At 42.3% G+C, this 20,647-nt stretch overlaps 2 non-coding genes across 2 annotated transcripts; both read left to right on the forward strand.

Moving 5' to 3' along the window:
• Positions 1–5,189: 5,189 nt before the first annotated feature.
• Positions 5,190–5,331, forward strand: LOC149991239 (small Cajal body-specific RNA 17). Its single transcript, XR_016508814.1, has one exon.
• An 83-nt stretch (positions 5,332–5,414) lies between these two features.
• LOC149991240 (small Cajal body-specific RNA 18) lies at positions 5,415–5,495 on the forward strand. The gene has a single exon (XR_016508782.1).
• Positions 5,496–20,647: the final 15,152 nt, after the last annotated feature.

Below are 20,647 nucleotides of genomic sequence, written 5' to 3' on the forward strand. Positions count from 1 at the left end.
GCCCGCGCTCCCGCCACGCCCGGCCGCGCTCCCGACGATCCCGGCGCCCGTTCTCCGGCCCCCAACTGGCCCTGCAGTCTCCAGCTCCCGCCAGGGACGACGGACACGCGCGCGCGCGCCCGCGGCAGGGGAGCGGCGCGGGGACGGGGCGCACGCGCGGGAGGGAGGGGAGCGGGGCTGGGTGGGAGCTCAAGGAGTAGGAGGCCGCGGGAAGCCGGGGGTGAGGCATGGACTCGAATGTTGAAGTGGGGGTTGTCCCTGGCTCCCCGCCACTCCCAGGTCGGCCCCGGGGCTCCCAGCACAGGCTGTGCTGTGCCGGCCCGGGAGACAAATCCCGTTCAGAAGAGCGCCTCCCGGGATCCTGCTGAGAGCTCAGGGCCTCGGAGGGGGGCGCGATTTCAGACCCTCTGCTAGGTCCTTTAACCAGCAGCCCGCCTGCCTCTATCCCTCCCTCCGGTTTTCTTTTAATGGACACCTTTGTTAATTTTTTTTAATAAAAAATTTTTTTTTAAATCTTGAGATGGACTGGATTGGGGGGGAGAGAACCTACCAAGCAGCTTGGAATGCCTTGGGGCCCTCGCGTGAGCACAGGACTGGCCCGCCTAGGTCTGCTGACTACCTGCCTGTGTCTCAAACACCAGTGCGCGCTCAGGCACAGCGTTATAACGTTCCCTCCATCTCTTCTCTCCCTCTCTTGGACAATACTAGAGAGAGCAGGCCTTTGCCTGGAAAACCCATCGGATTGAGGACCACGTTCCCATGGGGTGTTGGGGAGAGCTGCGAAGCTCAAGTCTGGCTACACGCCTTATTTCTAGGTTATGGAAAGTGACGAAAATCATTAACCACACAAGGCTGTTTAATTAGGCCGCAGCGGTGGGGGAAGGCCCTTCCAAAGCCCTTCTTTCCTCCCTGACTCCTGGTTTACAGGAATCTGGAAAAGGGATGTCAGTGTCCCCAAAAGCAGATTGCTTGTGTTAGAAAATGTTTTCAGGATTAAAGTCAGGGTGCACTTTCAAGTTGGTGGGCAATCAGAGCTGCTGGGACTTGACCTCGCTAGGAGCTAGATAGAGCGCATCTCAGAACTGCCTGACCCAGACTTGAAGAGAGGACTGCCATATCACAAAGGACCACAAACCCGATGGTTTAAATAACAGCAAAAATGTATTCTCTTACAGTTCTGGAGGCTCCAAGTCCAAAATGGAGGTGTCGGCAGGGCCGTGCTCCCTCTTAGGGCTCTAAGGGAGGATCCTTCTTTGTCTCTTCCTAGCTTCTTGGGGGCTCTCAGCAATCTTTGTTGTTCCTTGGCTTGTAGCTGCATCAACTAATTTTTACCTCAGTCTTCACATGACCTCTTCCCAGAGTGAGACTAGTGAAGCAGCAGTCGGTTTTTACCAGCATCATGAGATGACCACCTATGAACCAGGTCTGAGTGTTTCCTCATCATCAGTCACTCATAAGGAACCTCCTACCATGAGTCCATAGATGTGAGCTGAGGGGGAGTACCAGAGTGATGGAGGCAAAGGACCTGGCATCTGGATTACCTGTCCATGTATCAGACTTGAGCATCTGGTCCCAGTTGGGTTGGTCCTGAAGGTGCCATCTCCACTGGATTGTTATTCTGCCTGCCTGGCCACATGACTCAGTGGGTTTGCCAGTACTTAGCTCATGACCAGCAGCTCTAGTCGCAGAGACATTCGATGTCCCATGGTCAGGCTCTAAGTCTACCACAAGCCAGTAGCATGATAGCAACTGTTTTCTGAGTGGTGAGTATCTCTCATTTGGCCTTGCTCCCAACCTTTATGAGTCTGTGCTGGGATCCTTCTATTGAGGCTTCTCACAGACTTGGCACAGCATGATTATCTATCATTAACAGATACCTCTCTTGCACCTTTGGTTGGTTGTAGTCACATCATGACTAGCAGCAGAGCAGCTTGCACTGCAGTCCAGGTCTTAACAGGTCATACTTGTGCATCCCAGGCCCCGCTTGATCAGACATTCCACCAATTTATTGCTCTATCCAGCATCATGCCAGATACATCCCCCTTCTTGCTTAAGTTAGACTCAGTTTCTTCCTTTGATCAGAAAACCCTAATAAATACGAAGACCTCTGAGAATGTGGGAAGGAAGTCAGGAAGAGCTGATACAGGGAAAACGACTTTGACCTGAGCTCAGCAATGAAGAAGAGAGAGGAGGGACATCCCAGTGCAGTAAGAGGGTAAGAGGAGTGGTAGGCAGTGTGTCTGGAGCAGAACAGGGTGCTCAAGAGACAGACATGGTGAGGGCTGTCACCACCATGATCACTGTGACCATTGTGGCATTCTTTAATCTGAAAACCAAATGCCAAGGTTAACCTGGCCCAGGTTCTTTTCTGAACTTGTCCTGTCATGGCTGTGCTGCTCTCCCTCCATGCCCTGAAGCCTTGCATCTGCTGAGGGCACCAGGTCACCCCACAGAGGGTTCTACTTCAAGCCATTCCTGGTTGCTGCAAAGAGGCCAGGAGCCCATTCTCTTATTTTTCCAATGGCGGTGAGGTCTCTGGTTTCCATTCCAGCCCTGCCAGATGCCCGACTGGGGAACCCTGTCTCCCAGTACTTGCTCATGACCTTGCCCACTGGCTTCCCAAAAAGGGAACTCCCAGGGACACTGAAGCCAGACCATGACTGCAAAAGTCTGTCTAGCTTCTCTTCTCTGGGGAGCCTTCTGTCATCCCAGAGTGACAACGTTGCCCTCTCCTAATGTGACTATAAGCTTTGTGTATGCTATTCCATCTTCCATGGGTTGTGCCTTTGGCATTGAATCCAAAAAAGTCATCAGCAAACCCAGGGTCACTTAGATTTTCTACGTCATCATGTTCTGAGATTTTAGTTTTGCATTTTACATTTAGATCTATGATTCATTTTGTGTTAATTTTTTGTGAAAGATAAGATCTGTCTAGATTTATTTGTTTGTTTATTTATTTCTTTATTTTTGCATACAGACATCCAGTTGTTCCAGCACCATTTGTTGAAAAGTTTGTCCTTTCTCCATTGAATTGCCTTGGCTGATTTTGTCAAAGATCACTTGACAATATTTGTAATGATCTATTTCTGTTATTCCATTTTGCAAAACTGAAAAGAAATCTTGTTGACGATGACAAGAAGGAAGCAAATGGGAGGCCCAGGGGGATTCTCATGTTCTATGTGAGAACATGTCCTAACTCATGGGAACATGGGTATTTGCTTTCCTAGTTGTTGTTTTTTAATTCAGATACGCAAAATCAGATTACTTATTATCCACCAAATTAGTCCATTCAAGGCCTGCTTCCATTTTGTTTATTTTTAAAATAAGCTCATTAACAACTGTGAAGCCACCATCCAACCCTGGCATGGGGCCATTACCAGTAACTTATATATACTGTCCTGACACCCCTGTTCCTCCACACCCCACAGTGCCCAATAGCCTGCATCTGGATTTATCATTCTCTTGCTTTTAAAATTTGTGATACGATCACCTAATACAGGAAACTAAAGAACAACACAAACAAACGAACTAAATAGAACAAAAAGCAGAATAGCAGTCAATAGGGGGGAGGGGGGAGGGAGAGAAGGGGGATAAGTAAGGGAAGGGTTTAGTCAAAGAACGGGTATAAATGACTCATGGACATGGACAACGGGGAGGGATATGATTGCGGGAGAAGGACTGGGCTGGGTGGGGGAGAGAAATGGGGGGGAAATGGGACAGCTGTAATTGAAAAACCAAAAAATAAAAATATAATAAAAATTAAAAAAATAAAATTTGTGCTATGATATATATAACACACAATCTGCCATTTTAACCATTTTAAGTACAATGTAGAGGCAGTAATTACATTCACAATATTCAACCATCACCACTATTTCTAAAACCCTTTAATTACCCCAAATAGAAACTCTGTACCCATTAAGCAATAGCTCCCCATTCTCCTACTTTGGGCTTTGGTAACCTCTGTCTACTTTCTGTCTTTGAATTTACCCATTCTAGATATTTCATATAAATGAAATTGTATATTTGTCATTTTACAACTGGTTTATTTCACTTAGCATAATGTTCTCAAGGTTCATCCTTGTAACTGTGTCAGAATTTTATTCCTTTTTATGGCTGAATAACAAGCCATTGTATGGACAGGCCATATTTGTTTATTTGGTCATCTGTCAAAAGACACTTGGGTTGCTTACACCCCACTTTTTTTACATAGCTTTATTATATATTTTTGTATGCCTAAAATTATATGTTCTCAGTTTAGCATAGTTTTAACTTTATGCAAAAAGTATCTTATCTGCAGTCTTCTGGGACTTGCTTTTCGCTCCTCAGTATTATATAACTAAGGTTTTTTTTCCCATGCTGTCATTTCCGTTGAGGGCATTTTGGTTGTTTCCAGTTTGTTGCTGTGAACTTTTGTGCGTAAGCCTCCTAGTGCAACCTATGGGAGTTCCTCTTACATATGTGCCCGAGAGTGGAAGATATGCACATGTTCAAGTTGACAGATGAGGCCTAATTTTTTTCCCAAAGTGGTCCTGCTAATTTATACTCCCACTAGCAACATATAAAAGACCCATCTGTGTATCTACAGGTTTAGGCATCCATAGGGGGTCTTGGAACAACACCCTGCAGATAAGGAGTGATTCCAGGGTATTTCCTTCTCCTTTTGTTGAATGATTCCCTCTTTTTTCCCTGATTTGCCACTTGTGCCACATATTAAAAGAACATCTTGTCTTTGAGGAGTCTGTTTAAGGCTCTCTGCTTCATCCCATTGGCCAATTTGTCTACCCTTATACTAATGTCAGGCTTTGCTGATTATCATAGCTTTATAGTAAATCTTGTTATTTGATAGGCAAGCCCCCATTCATTCATCTTCTTCAGGGGTGAGTTACCTAGTCTTGATCTTTGCTCTTCCATAAAGCCAACAATAAACCTGATACCTAAACCTACTAAAGAGTACAGAGCAAAACTAATGGACAATTTTCACTTTTGAATAAAAGTGCAAAAAAAATTTCTTTAAAGGAGTTGTGGGTGGTGGTTAGTTGAGCCGCTCTGGGGCTGCGGTGGACCTTTGAGTAGACAATGGGCTGAGGCTCAGGGAGCTTGGTGGTCTGTGGGTCTGGGTGGCAGGATGGGGGCGGGGAGGTTGGTGTGGGAGGGATGCAACGAGGGGAGGGTCGTAGGGCAGGGGTGCCCCCGGTCCCGGATGCAGCCCCCGATGAGCCCGAGTATTTTCCTTATATGATTGGGCCCTGTGGCTGGCGGCGCTGCTTGCCCGGAGCCTAAAAGGATTATGAGAACGTGTCAGGCGAAGTGGGGCCAGGGAACCGGGGACGGGGAGATGAGATGAGGAGCAACGGGTTAGGCTAGAGATGAGGGACCTTTAGGAAGGCCTCTTCCGCTGTAACTGTGAGCCCTGGTCGATGATGACGAGACCACTGCGCAATCAGTTCTGGAAACCAGGTGATGGAGCGTGTTCTGAGAACAGACTGAGACCGGGAAAAAAAAAAAAATTTTCTTTAAGGATAAGCGAGTGAACCCCAAGCAATATAACAAAGAATCAAGTATTATGTATGACCAAATAGGGTCTAGCCCAGAAATACAAAATTGGTTCAATGTCAGGAAATCTTTTCACAGAAGACATTATTCAGCAAATTAGAAGAAATTACTTGATCACATCAGTAGGTTTTGTAAGACATTTGCTAAAATTTAATATTCATTCCTTTAAAAGAATATGAACATTATAAACCTGGTTGTGAGAAACAGTGCTTTGACTGTTCTGGTGATCTCACAAAAGCATTTTCAGCAAAACTCGGAGACAGGTATCCTCAGCCTCAAGCAAGTTGTGAGAGCTTCCCAAGGCAGAATTCTCATGGAAGCTTGCAGGCGACAGGCATGCAGAGTAAATCATGAGCTGCCCCACTCTCTCATATCCCAGATAAGAGCAGTGTACTTTGTCTAAGTATGGGGTTTATTCTGAAGTGGGACAACTACATCCCTGCACACAGCAAGAGCAATAGGACCTGGGGAACATTGGGAAGGGATGGAACAGAAACCACGTAGAGGGATATGTGCAATTAAAAGGCAGCAAGCATAGCAAACCAGCCAAGGGGCAGCACATTTTAGAAAACATTGAAAACAAAGTACACTTCCATAGGTAAGGGACTCATCCTGAAGTAGTAATGCTACATGCCTTGCATAAAACAGGAGCTTAAAGGTCTGGGGTAAAGACAATGGAGACAGAGCAGAAGCCACACTGTGGGGGTCGGGTGGTGGAGGGACAGTGAGGATCTATGAGGTATAATAGATTGGCTTAGTGCTGGCCAAGCTGAGAAAACACTAAGTTATCAATATTTGCCTTATGGTTAGTGCTTTTTGTGTCCCGTTTAAGAAATCTTTCCCCAATACAAAATGATATTGAACGTAAACTGTAATTGAAAAATAAAAAAAAAAGTTAAATAAATTAATCAATTAATAATATAAAAATATTTCCCAACCCTGAGAGATCATGAAGATGTTCTCTTATTGTCTTCTACAAGCTTTTTTGTTTTGCCTTTTATTTTTAGATTTACAACACCCCTGGAATCGATTTTGTGTATAGTGTCAAGCAGCCATTGAGGTGTTTTTTCCAAAAAGGAGACTCTTCCAGGCTGAAGATGCTCAGGAACATTTTCTAGGGTCTTATTACAAGGTCCAGGTTGGTTTACTTTTTCTATTACAGAACCAGTTTTGTTTTGTTTTTTAATTACAGAACCAGTTTTTAATTATTATTATTAATTTAGGGAAAGAGAGGAAGTGGGGAGAGATAGAGAGAAGCATGGATTTGTTGTTCCACTTATTGATGCATTCATTGGTTGATTCTTGTATGTGCCCTGACCAGGGACAGAACCTGCAACCTTGACGCATCAAACAAGGCTCTAATCCACTGAGGAGCAACCTGGCCAGGCCAGGTTAATTTTTTTGACTGTTGTTTTTAACAAAGCCAGGAAGTCTACCGAAGTACTCTCTTCCTCTAAAAACTACATTGCATTGACATGCAAGTACCTTTGGGGGCAGGGCATTTGCTTATACTTACTGGGTTGTAAAAAAAAATAACATAAATGGAGCCACTTAAAGACGGAGCTGCCCTGCCAGAGGAACTGCCTTGCATATCTTATGCGTCAAACCTTTGCAATGTTAAAACAGGGCAAAATAACCTTTGGACGGGGCCTTGGGCAACCTTGCATCCTAAAGAACAGTTTGCGGACATAACAAGAAAGCAGATATTATGACTACTGGACTGAAAGTTTAAAACATTGCTTAGCACAAACATCACTATGTTATGTTATCTGCACCAATAGAAATGCCTCCTTCCTGTGGCTGCAATCGTTCGCCTTCCCCATCTCATAAATACCAATCACTTTTGACTCTTAGTCGGAACACTATTTGGGCTTCTGCTGGAATCAGTGAGTTCAGAATAAATGCTTGTTGCCTCTCACTTTGGCCTTCTGTTTTTAGATTAGCAGGGTCTCGGGCACTTTTAAATTTTAAAGGAAGCCTTTGGAAATTCTTAGGATCAGATCACAGTTCCTTCCAGGAGTAAAATGCACACTGAGTTTCTGTGGAGGGGATATTATCACTACTCTCACTTCTACAACTGTCCTCTTTTGAGGATGGAAGCATACTCTCACTTTTACAACTGTCCACTTTTGAGGATGGAAGCATTTGCTCATCTTTATCAGGACTTGCCTCTTAAATTGTAAGGGGGCCATTGGAAATTTTCCAAGCCAGCTCACAATTGCTTCCCTGAGTAAATTAATCTTGTGATTGACTGGGGAGAACTCACCCCTCCTCTCCTTTCAGCCTCCAATTCCGCCATCTCTTGCACAGATCTTGGCTGTAGTCCCCAAACAACTTTGTCTTTGGTTCCTGCCCTTCCCCCCCACTTACCCTCTCCACCACCCAGGCCGCTTTTGCAAATGCATCTCTGTCCTTAGAAAGAGGTGTGGGTAGCAGGGGGGGTGGGGAATTCTCTACCCTCTTTAGGTCTTTCTCTGGCTAGGCCTAAGAATTGAGTTGACTGACATAAGACATTATTAACAGGAGGAAACCATACACATTTTATTAAGTTTTCACATGTACACAACAGCCTTCAAAAGAGAATGGAGATCGAAAGACGTGACCAAAGTAGGAAGTGTTTATACCTTTTAGACAAAGAAATGATGAATTTGTGAAAAATTGACAAGACAAAAGAGGCTGGGTTAGGTGTGGTCAGTGGTGAAGTAACTAGGAATATAAGGATGAATTTAACAATTTTGTACAGATTTCCAGGATTCCAGTTCCCCATCTCTGGTGACAAGAATATCCTTCCTCCTGATACAGGAAGGGCAATTTTCACGGGGGAGTTTTATCTCCTGCTCTCAGGAAGAAAAAGGGGGGTCCTTCTTGCACCTGCTGTTTCTTACCTGACTTTGATTCAAAATAATCAATTTGGCAAAGTGGCCAATTTGGGGGTCACATACTCTGCTTTGCTTCTAGGGCTTCTTAGGCGTTGGACTTGGGTTCTTGGTTACACGGATATGTTCACTTCTTGAAAATTCATCAAGTTGTATATTTACGATTTTGCACTTTTCTCTCTGTATGTTATACTTCCATAAAAGTTCACTTAGATTTTTCCCTCCTTCTTAATATTTAGTTGATACAGATCCAATTAGTGAAAAATTGCCCTTTCCCCATTGCTGTGAAGTGTTGAGGTAATCAGAACACCTCTCCACAAAAAACAGAAAATGTAGAAAACAAGTGAATCACTGAATAAGCATGAAAGCAGAAGATGGTGTGCATGACTAGCCACCACCTGAAACGGTGCAAAGACACAGAGAAGTCTCACCCTCCACAGAGCCGGGTGTAATACTTGCCATTTCAATAAAGGATGTTTAAGTCAGACCCATCTCCTCCCAGGAAACTGGATGTCTGGAGGTATCTCCCTTGATTACATTTCAAAAAAGATGTTTCCAGGTCCCTGAGGGGAGGAAACATTCCCAAGTTGTGAGAATGGCCCAAAGCTTATTTACCATTAAAAAGATTTACATACACTTGAAAAGACAAAGGAGGAAATTCTGCATGAAAAAGTTGAGAGGGGAAAGTCTCCTGCCTTATTTTCTACATGGAGAATTAAGGCTCTTATTTCTAATTCGTATTTGTCCTTACAATCACTTCCCTGTATTATTATGAAATAATGGTAACTTTACAATATTAATTCTCTCCTTTGTTGTTTTCACCTTTTTCTGGGCAAGGTGCAGATGCTTAAATAGCCAGCAAGTAAAATACAAAGCAAAACAACGCAGAATTACAACAAGATGAATTTTAAAATTCAGTGTATTTGCCTTGGGAAAATAACCTTTAAATATATCATGCTTATGTTGAGGCTTAAATCAGATTCTTGGTAAGTGATTTGTGAACATTTTTCTTCATCATACATGAATTTTACTATCTGTTGTGACATTTTTATTACTCGAGCTTTCAAACGGTTAACTGAGTATTATTTTTAAGTTCTTATACAATCCAAGTCTAGAGTAGCTTAGCTGAAGTTTTGTAGTTTAAGTTTTTAACTGAGTTTTGCTTGTAAGGTCCAATAAATTTATACTGAGTTGTTATCAAATATATAAAGATCATCATATTTACATGATAATTTAGGCCCTTCAGTAATTGTTCCATTTTCTCAAATAATGTGTCTCAAATGTGAAATACAGACATTTACAGAGAAAATCATGGGCCCCTAATGGAGTCCTTTGTGTTAAACGTCCATGACACCAAACCTAGTTTTATTTTGTTTTTTGTTTGTTTTTAAGATTTTTATTTATTTATTTTTAGAGAGAAGGGAAGACAGGGAGAAAGAGAGGAAGAGAAACATCGATGTGATGGAGATACATTGCTGTGAGAGAGATACACCAATCGGTTGCCTGTCACACATCCCAACCAGGGACCCAGCCTATAACCCAGGCAAGCGCCCTGACCCGGAACCGAACTGGCAACCTCCCCGTTCACTCAATCCACTGAGCCATATCAGCCAGAGCCAAACTTAGTTTTGATACTTGATCTAATTGCAGTTTCAACCTCTCCCAGAAACATAATCTTAATCAACCAGTCTGTAATTTACTGGTCAAACACCAGTGGGATAGTCTTTCACGTGGGCCTCTTCATTATTCGGGAAGAAGAAAAGGACCAAGAGGGCATTACGCTAAGTGAAATAAGTCAGAGAAAGACAAATACCATTTGACCTCATTTAAATGTGGAAACTAAATAATAATAATAATAATAATAAAGCCATGGCTCAGTGGATTGAGCACTGGCCTGCGAAAAAAAGGTTTCCTGTTTGATTCCCGGTCAGGGCACATGCCTAGGCTACAGGCCAGGGTCCCAGTTGAGGGCATGTGAGAAGCAAGTGATCAATGTTACTCTCTCACATCAATGTTTCTCTCCCTCTCTTCCTCCCTCAATTCCCTCCGCTCTAAAAATAAATAAAATCTTAAAACAAAACAAAATAAATAACGAACAAACAAAAGAGATTCATAGACATAGAGAACAAGTTGTGGTTGCCAAAGGAGAGGGGTGTGGGGGTGAAAATTTTCTTTTAATTAAAATGAACAAGTAAATAAGAAAAGTAGAAGAAAGCGAAAATAAATATAGAGTAATACATTTATTATATATACATCCATATAACAACGAAATAAGATGCATTAGTTATTGTAAATGTAATAACATAAAACCACCTATTGAAATTTACTATCCATCATATTAGGTTAAAAGAAAAACTCAGATGTATGCTATTTAGAAGAAACACATTTCAAAGAAACAGGGATAATAAAAGCAATAAGTAAATGCAACACAAACCAAAGAACACAGGCAAGGCAATATCCATATTTTATGTTAGTATCAAGTAACATGGAATTCAGGATTAAAACATCAAATAGAATAAAGGGGATAAAATATACAAATGATAAAAAAAAAAAAAAAAGATGGTCAGTAATAGAACAAAAGCCACTTTCTCAGGTCCTCTTTGCCAGAGCTACGTGGACCCCTTAAACCATGACTGACCCTAATTGTTTTATGAGCCTTTATCCTCAGGACTAGGAAATTACTGGAAGCACCCTGAAGACGCAGAGGCTCGGGAACTTATGAAACAGGACATACCAGACCACAGCGACCCTGACCAGACCATGCACCCAAAGATAACATCGAAACAAGTTGCAGCCAAACTGAAACATCCTACTCTACAACCACCCCCATTACCCGATAAAAGCCCAAAGCCCTAACCCCTCGGGCCTGGTGCATATCTCTGCACTTCGCCCTTCCCCTCCCTTGGGAAAGTGAAAATAAAACCTTTACTCTCTGCACTTCCTTCTCTCTGTGAATTCTTTCACTGACCACTCTAACAGTCAGAAAGGTATATGTATTAAAAAAAAAAAAAAAGAAGGAAGGAAAGAAAAGAAAAGTATATGTGCCAGACAGCTAAAGTTACACACATAGCAAAATAAAAAGAATTTTATTTTTTAAAAAACGAAAAGAATGAAGAGGCAATCTGCATGATAAAAACCCTTATCTTTCTCTTTCCCTCCAAAAAGATGTTGTCCAGGGCCCCAAGATAATCCCTTCTTTTCTTTTGTTAATAGCTCCCTTTCCCCAACCTTCTTTCTCCAACAACCATTCATTTTGTAAACATCCCCCACCGCCCACCTCCAGAGCCCTTCTAGTTGTGAATAGGATGCTCCTGTTTCAGTAACTGTTTAAGAAAGACAATTAGATCTTAATGGTTTACTCCGTTGAATTTTTTTTAAACAACAATCATGGCCATCATCTAGTCTTATTATGAAGCACCATTTCATGGGTACCAATAGAACTTCCAGTTTTTTGTTTGTTTTTAAGATTTTATTTATTTATTTTTAGAGAGAGGGGAAAGGAGGCAGAAAGGGAGGGAGAGAAACATCAGTGTGTGGTTGCTTCTCCCACACCCCCACCAGGGACCCAGCCCGCAACCCAGGTATATGTCCCAACTGGGAATCGAACCGGCAACCCCTTAGTTCACAGGCCGGCACTCAATCCACTGAGCCACACCAGCCAAGGCAGAACTTCCAGTTTTTGATGTACACAGTAATATTTGTTTTTAGTCTATGGGTCATTTTTTTTCTTGCATCATTCCAAAACAATAGTTTTGTTATTATAAAGTCAAGTCAATTACATCTCCCTGAACAACAGTCAACTTTTGCTTATCTACCTATATTGGGACTGGGAGAACTTCTTTCCTAAAGTTAATCAAGTGACATTAGACCTGTATTCTGCAGTATCTCTCTTTAAGTGCTAGATTTCTGTTTGTCTATTAGATGTTTTCCTTGTCTACACCATCCTTTAATCTCTTCAGAAGTCATGATTCCAATACTTAATTTTTTCCTTAAATATAAATAGTTCTGTAACTTTGAACTAATAATGATATTTTAGAGCTTTTTTATTACTTATTTATTTATTTGGAGCTCTTTTTAAAAAAGATTTTATTTACTTTTTTTTAGAGAGGGGGCACGGGAGAGAGAAAGACAGGGAGAGAAACATCAATGTGTGGTTGCCTCTCGCATGCCCCCAACTGGGGACCTGGCCTGCAACCCAGGCATGTGCCCTGACTGGGAATAGAACCAGCGACCCTTTGGTTCACAGGCCGGCACTCAATCTACTTAGCCACACCAGCCAGGGCTAGAGGTCTTTTTCAACAATTTTTAATCCTCACCTGAGGATATGCTTAGAGATAGGAAGGGAGAGAGAGAGAGAGAAACATCCGATTTAATCACACACTCCTTGATTGCCTCTTGTACATGCCCCCACTGGGGATACAAAAAATGCAACCTAGGTATGTGCCCTGACCAAGAATCAAACCCAAAACCTTTTGGTGTATGGGACAACACCCTAACCAATTGAGTCACCTGGCTAGGGCCTTAGAGCTCTTTTATAGCTGATCGGTGCTGGACTCAGAGGGCCTCTGAAAGCTTGGTGGAATAATTTTTTCCAGCATTAAACTATTTCAAGCAATCTGATTTCAATTTTTAACCAATTATGTGTTTGTTAGTAAATGCAATTCTTTTTTTAAATTTTTCCTTTTAGATTTTATTTATTTTTTAGAGAGAAAGAGAGGGAGAGAAACACCAACGTGTGGTTGCCTCTTGCACACCCCAAACTGGGGACCTGGCCTGCAACCCAGGCATGTGCCCCAACCAGGAACCGAACCAGCGACCCTCTGGTTCGCAGGCTGGAACTCAATTCACTGAGCCACATCAGCCCGGGCAGTAAGTGCAATTCTTATAATGATTCAAATACCCACCACTGTGAATAGGGCAATCTGGTCCACTGTCACAAGTGTCTGTTCATGATATAGTCATTCCTATAAATCAGCTGGGCAGCTGCTCCACTAGCTGCTTGCTGAGCAGCCCAGCACCAAGGAACAGACAAGGGTCACACACAGTAACTATGCTATTCACTCAGCTTTTATTGAATGCAGGTTCACCCCAAGTAGAACATCAATAATCTAAGAGGATTGTGACACTCATACAGCAATCAATGGGGGATAACAAATCCGAGTCCCAGACTCTCAGTCAGCAGGTCTGGGAGAAATCACAGTGGGCAGAGTAGTTGTCAGCGTCTTGCAAGGAAGGATCTCCAAAGCCAGGTGGGCAGCAGGACAGACAAAGTCCTCAGTCCATCAGAGCAGAGCCTCCCGCGGTCGATGCCAAGGGAGATCAGCGTGGCATGGAGCAGCACTTTGGTGTGGAGCCCGGCTGTCTCAGCAGTGGTCTAGAACCTGCCTCAGTTATGCCTTGAAAGAGGTGCACTCCGCCCCTTTTTGATAAATGTCTTGGCACCCCTGATGCCATGTTTGGAATTTGTCCAAGCATCTATGGGTGGTACATGGCTGTTTTGCTTGACACCTCTGCTAGGAAGAGTGGAATTTCCCCAAGAGCCTATCTGTCGGTGGTCCCGCTCTGCAGACATGGCTGTTCTGATCACATGGGCAGATATCTGAGCTGTGTCTCCTTGCCAGACATGTCTGCTCTGACCACGTGAGTAGATATCTTAAGTGTGTCTCCTTGCCAGATGTGTCTTAGAGTGACTTAAGCAGTTTTCCTCTTGAACCAAAGTGTCATGGTTTACTGAAAGCCATTTTAGTTGACATGAGTAACTTCACTTTGTTTTATATACTTTAGGCTATCTTGATTGGACCAATGCCATTTTAGTGATCCTGCTCTCCACAACCACTATAAGAACAAGCCTACGTTCAGTGCCAATATCAGATACTCCAGAAAAATCCTTCGTGGGAAATGCAGTCTAGTCATCCTGAAGGGCTGGCTTCACATGGGCAGCATGGACCCAGTTGGATCTTTCTTCTGCTCTGATGACCCTATAAATGGTCAGCAACACATGCAAGGGTCCCTCGCAGGGCAGCAACAGCCCACCTTCCCTCTAGGAAGGCCTTTATGTAGCTGAAATCTGAGTCAACTGATTTCAAGCAAACGTCTTTGGAGTGATACTTCTGGGTTCTTCTAACTTTAAATCTCAGGGTTTCTAGGAAAGAGAGAAACCTTTTTTTTTTTTTAATTATTTATTTATTTATTTTTAGAGAGAGGGGGAAAGGAGAAAGAGAAGGAGAGAAACATCACTGTGTGGTTGCCTCTCACTTGCGCCCCCAACTGGGGACCTGACATGCAACCTAGTCATGTGCCCTGACTGGGAATCGAACCAGTGACACTTGGCTCACAGGCCGACGCTCAATCCACTGAGCCACAGCAGCCAGGGCTGAGAGAAACCTTTTTGGAGTGACAAGCATGACTGACAGTGGAAGGATTCATTTAAATCAGTCATGGAACTTGGGCTCAGACCCAAATTCATAGGCCTCCCACACATAGTCAAAGGGAGCTAGGACAGTACTTGCTTAAAGGTGTCGCTCTAATTGTTAACAAGATGAGTGGCAAGGATGTGAACCATCTTAACACAGTAGGTTATGGAACTTTGGCCAATGAGTATTTTAGAGTTTGAGTGCTTAGAGCCTGGAAGTAGACGTAAAACTACTTTTTCTGTCTGATTCAAATGCTCTGGGAAGCCAAAAGCAGGAGTCATGCTTATTAAGAGACTCTACCATTGCCTGAGCAGTGGTTTTTGAAGAGGGCAAGACTTGGGGCCCTAACAAGGTAACACACACCATAGCTAGACAAAATCTCTTTCTTTTTACAAGTATTAGTTCTATGAAATTCAGCTGCTACCAGGTTCCCAGTAAAGCTGGTTAGGGAAAACTTCCTGTGCTTACCTTGGCAGTGGCCTATAGACAATTCTGCTGATAAATGACACATCTCTTTGATATGTTTTAAATAATTTCATTTATTTAGTGGGTGTAGGAAGCGTCTAGTGCTTTTAAAATTCCTCTCTTACTCAGATGGTTTTTTTTTTTTTTTAAGATTTTATTTATTTTTCGAGAGAGGGGAAGGGAGAAAGACAGGGAGAGAAACATTGTTGTGAGAGAGATTGGTTGCTTCTCACACCCCCCCCAAAGAGGGACCTGGCCCACAACCCAGGCATGTGCCCTGACTAGAAATTGAACCAGCAACCTTTCGGTTCACAGCCTGGTGTTCAATCCACTGAGCCATACCAGCCAGGACCAGATGTATTTTACTCAACACGAACCAGGCAAATAGGGAATGATTTTGTTAGGAAATTTCCACAGCCTCAAACTTCTTGTAGCACCCCTTTCATTTGCCTCTTTCCTTCTGTGGAGTTTTGTTTTGTTTTTGTTTTTTAAACAAACAAGAGCTTTTTATTGTATTTGGAGTGGCTTCTATGTTTGCAATGTTTGCAGCTCTAACAGGACGATCTTCGCCTTTAGAAACTTCATCCTTTTGGCCTGTGTGCTCTCTAAAATACTATACAGTCATCCCCTATTATCCGCAGGGATGTGTTCCAAGAGCCCCAGTAGATGCTTGAATCCGCGAATAGTACCGAATCATATATATATGGTACTATCCATATATATATAGATACAGTACTATGTTTTCATATACTATAATAAAGTCTAATTTATAAATCAGGCACAGTAAGAGATTAACAACAATAACTAATAATGAAAGAGAATTATAACAGTATATAGTAAAAAAGGTTATATGAATGACTTTGGGGTTATTATAAAGTAAACTAAGGGTGGCTTATTTTATCAGTCAATCTGATAACTGAGATGGTTACTAAGTGACTAATGGGCAGGGAACATAGACAGTGTGGAGATGCTGGACCAAGGAATGAGTCAAATCCTAGAAGGGACAAGGAGGGAAGGTAAGAGATTTCATCACACTACTCAGAACGGTGTGCATTTTAAAACTTGCGAATTGTCCATTTCTGGAATTTTTCAATATTTTTGGATCATGGTTGACCATGACTGACTGAAACTTCAGAAAGTGAAACCACAGGTAAAGGGGACTACTGGTATCTGAGCAGTTACTATATAAACCTCTGACAAATCAACTATTAATTTTTCCCTGAGTTATTTCAGTTCCTCTGGAATTTAGAAATTCTCTATTTTTTCAAATTTACCCTGTAGTATGACAGACACCAAACATATATTATTTATATATTATACATAATGTATATATCATAAATATAACACATATGTTCATTTTAAGTTCAGAAGCAAGAATTGCAGCTCTAGTCATTACCATTAACTAGTCTGGTTATGCAGGCCTAACTCCAGATGAAGTGTGAACCTCCACGGTCTTATGAGAAATCCCCAGAGTACAGGAAGTCTTAAGTGGGCCACTTTTACCCAATTACATGACCCATGAGTAAACATCACCAAATGTGCAATATGAACAGGAATATCAGATGAATCAGGTTGGGGTTTTCACATTTTGGAATCCCAAAGCTGGAGGAGAGACTAGAAGCCAATTTGAGTTGTTCAAAGGCCTCTTCACAGTCTAGGGACAAACCAGAGTTCATGCAACTGTTCCATCAGAGGTTTGGCCTGCTCTGCAAAAGCTGAAATCAATCCACTGCTGATGGCACTGTACTAGTCCCAAAATTGTCTAATGTTTTTGTTTTTGTTCTTTTAGTAGCAGTAGTAGGCTGTTTTATCTGCAAAGTGGGCTGCCTCCTAGACTATCATACTCTATGGCCTGCAACTGATGCCCTAAGTATCTTACTTCAGTTCAGCAATACTCTATGTGTCTACTGAGGCACACATGGAGAAGTTGTAGAAAGTCGGTGTCAGTTTTCCATTGCTCTTAGTTTCTGAGGTTACCAGCAAGTCATCTACATACTGAATAACCATAGATTTCTCCTCTGGCAGGACATATCTCTCTAAATTTTCCTGTAAGTCACTATAGAAAAGAGTAGGAGAGCCCTGGCTGGTGTGGCTCAGTGGATTGAGCACCGGCCTGTGAACTGAAAACTCACTGGTTCGATTCCCAGCCAGGGTACATGCCTGGGTTGCAGACCAGGTCCCTGGTTGGGGTCATGTGAGAAGCAACTGATCTGTCATGCAACAATATTTCTCTCCCTCTTTGTCTCCCTCCTCTCCTCTCTCTCTAAAAATAAATAAATAAAATATTTTTTTTAAAAGAATAGGAAAGGGTAAAACCCTTGAGGAGTCTTTTGCCATAGATATTGCACTTTTTTCCATAAGCAAAAGAAAACAATTTAGACTAACCTGCTAGAGGAACAGAAATAAAAAATAAAAAATAAAAAGGCAGAACACAGACAGATACAGAGAAAAACTATTGCAGACAATGGTACCGGCCTCAGAATGTTGCAGAGGTTAAGGAACCATCAATTTATTTACTTTTTCTTTTCAAAAATTTATTTATTTATTTTTTTTTTACTGAGAGGGGAAAGGAGGGAGAAAGAGAGGGAGAGAAACATCAACGTGTGGTTGCCTCTCTCGCGTCCTCAGCTGAGGACCTGGCCCTCAACCCAGGCATGTGCCCTGAATGGGAATTGAACCAGCAACCCTTTGGTTCATAGGCCGGCACTCAGTCCACTGAGCCACACCAGCCAGGGTTGATTTATTTACTTCTTTAAATTCTTATACAAATCTGTACAGTGGCTGATGATTTTTATCAAATTTACCTTCTGTTACTGTCTGAATGTTTGTGTTCTTCCATATTCCTAATCCCAGTGGAATGGTATTTGGAGGTGGAGATCTTGGGAGGTAATTAGGTTTAGATGAGGTCATAAGGGTGGGGCCTTTATAAGGGATTAGTGCCCTTATGATACGAGAAAGCTAGAAATCTGTTTTCTTCCACTGAGAAGCACTCAGGAAACATTGTGGGAGCACACAGTGAGAAGGCAGCCATCTGTAGGAAGCAAACTCACACCAGGAACCAAATTGGCCAGCACCCTGATGTTAGACTTTCAGCCTCCAGCGCTGAGAAAAATAAAGGTCTATTGTTGAAGCCCTCCTCCTCCCTGCTTATGATCTGGCCTATGGTATTTTATTATAGCAGCCCAAGCAGATTAAAGCATCTTCTTCATTAGAAGTGTAAGAGTATTAGGGGACAAATATCTTATTAAAATTATCTCTTATTTTTCTAATTCTTGTATATTGGGTTTTATTCCTTTTGCTGGAGCTCTTGACATAGGATATTGTTTTACACTTGATTATGGCTTATCCTTTTAGTAAACTATTTTTATTTGTTCTATATCTTGAATTTAACTAGCATACTTACTCTCTAGGGCCCCAAAGGATGCAACAATTTGTTTCAGCTTTTGGGGTGCTTCTCCAGTACAGAGTGAGATGGTCACTCTCCGCCATCCCCTTTTTCTTTCAGAAGGCACAGAGTAAACAAATCAGGTGACTTTTCTCCAGGAACTCCACAGACACTCCCTCCAGAGGACAGAATCTGGGAGTCTCTAAGTTGCACGGCAGGCCTCTCCCCAACAGGTTTCTGGGACACTTGGGAGAAGTAAAGACATACGTTGTTCCCCAGTCAGAGAGCCTATCTCTGTGGGAACCATGGAGGGGAATGAACAGTAGAAGGCTCACTGAGATACAAGCAATCTGTGTTCATGGGACGTGAGACATTTCCCAGGAAGCTTCAGAATAAGTAGCACCAGGACCTACCAGAAAAGGCAAGGATTAATTTAGTTTCAGGAAGTGTTATCGATACATACGTTCCCCAGGTCCCACCTCTGAGATTCCCTCAGTCTGTGATTTTTGAGCCCTTTGCCAAGTATTTCCTAGCTGAGAGTCTTGTCCTTGCAGGATATCCTGATCCTCTTGTCCCTGAAATTCTTGCCTACTCCAGTCTGTTTCTACAATCCCTCTTTCAACATTCTACACTTTTATCATAAGGACATACAATGTCTTTCTTACTTTCTCCCCCTTATAAGTTGGTCAGGTTGAAAAATCACTCCCTTTAGGAAAGAGTGCTAACTGAGCAACTGACACAGTAGGTTTTTAGTTTCTTTTTTTTTTCTTTGCTTTTTTCCAGAGTGCCCGAAATTGAGTAGCTACTGTTATGCTTGAGTAATCGTCAGCCCTGGACATCTTCCCACCTTCTTCCTAATTTGAGTTTTGAGAGACAAGACAAAGGTGATCAGGGTCAGAGGGTGATTTCAACCTACCCTTGGATCCATAGCAATAAATTTTGAGAAACAAAAATTGTCAACAAACCATGGATGAAATTGATGAGAGACTCACTCATCATCTTTCTAGTATGCTGCTGCAGTTTCTCCCAGCTCACCTTCACCAAAAGGCTTCAAGTATAGCCAACAGCACCCCCTCTCCACAAATCTCTAATGCCTTTAGTTCTTCCAGAGTTGTGGGGATGGTGCTTTGCCTGGCCAGCATACCCCTTGATGTGGTGTTCATACCAGAGATGCTTGTTCCAGCAAATGAGCAAAGTCTTTTGGTTGCAGAATTGCATGCAGTGCCCAATGTATATCCTCATGCATGGCGCCATAAATTGAAAACATGCTGCTAAGTGCTTTCTGCCAACTTCTGGTTTTAAATGGATACCATCAACTGGCAAAGAAGGCATGTGGATGACACTAGAGCCCCGGTAGCTCCGCAGTGGCATCAGTTTTGCTGGCCATCCAGATACAGATGGGTGGTTTTTATTCCCATTGAGACAAGAAAAAGGTAAAAATATATAGCCCTTTGGTCTCCTTTCCAATATTGACATCCATTAGCTTAACACCTTGTTAATAGCTGATAGTAAAAAAAATCTCCCAGTGCTTGGAGACTGAACTACATACTTCTCAACAATCCATGGGTGAAAGAAGTTACAAAGGAAATTTTTTAAAAATACACTGAACTGAATGGCAATGAAAATACAACATAGCAAAATGGGCAAGACGCAGCTAAAAGAGTGCTGAAGGGGAAATTTATACACTAAATGCACACATTTGAAAAGAGAATAAGTCTCAAATCAATAACCCGAACTCTCACTTCAAAAAACTAGAAAAAGAAGAGCAAAATGAACCTAAAGCAAGCAAAAGGAAGAAAATTAAAAGTAAGACCAGAAATCAAGAACATTGGAAGCAGAAAAATAATAGAGGAAAACAATGAAATTAAGAACTGCTTGTTTGAAAAGATCGATTAAAAACAAAATAAGGGCCCTAGCTGGTGTGGCTCAGTGGATTGGGTGACGACCTGCAA

This window comes from Furipterus horrens, unplaced genomic scaffold (assembly GCF_987537825.1).
Source record: "Furipterus horrens unplaced genomic scaffold, mFurHor1.1.pri manual_scaffold_17, whole genome shotgun sequence".
Lineage (NCBI taxonomy): Eukaryota > Metazoa > Chordata > Mammalia > Chiroptera > Furipteridae > Furipterus > Furipterus horrens.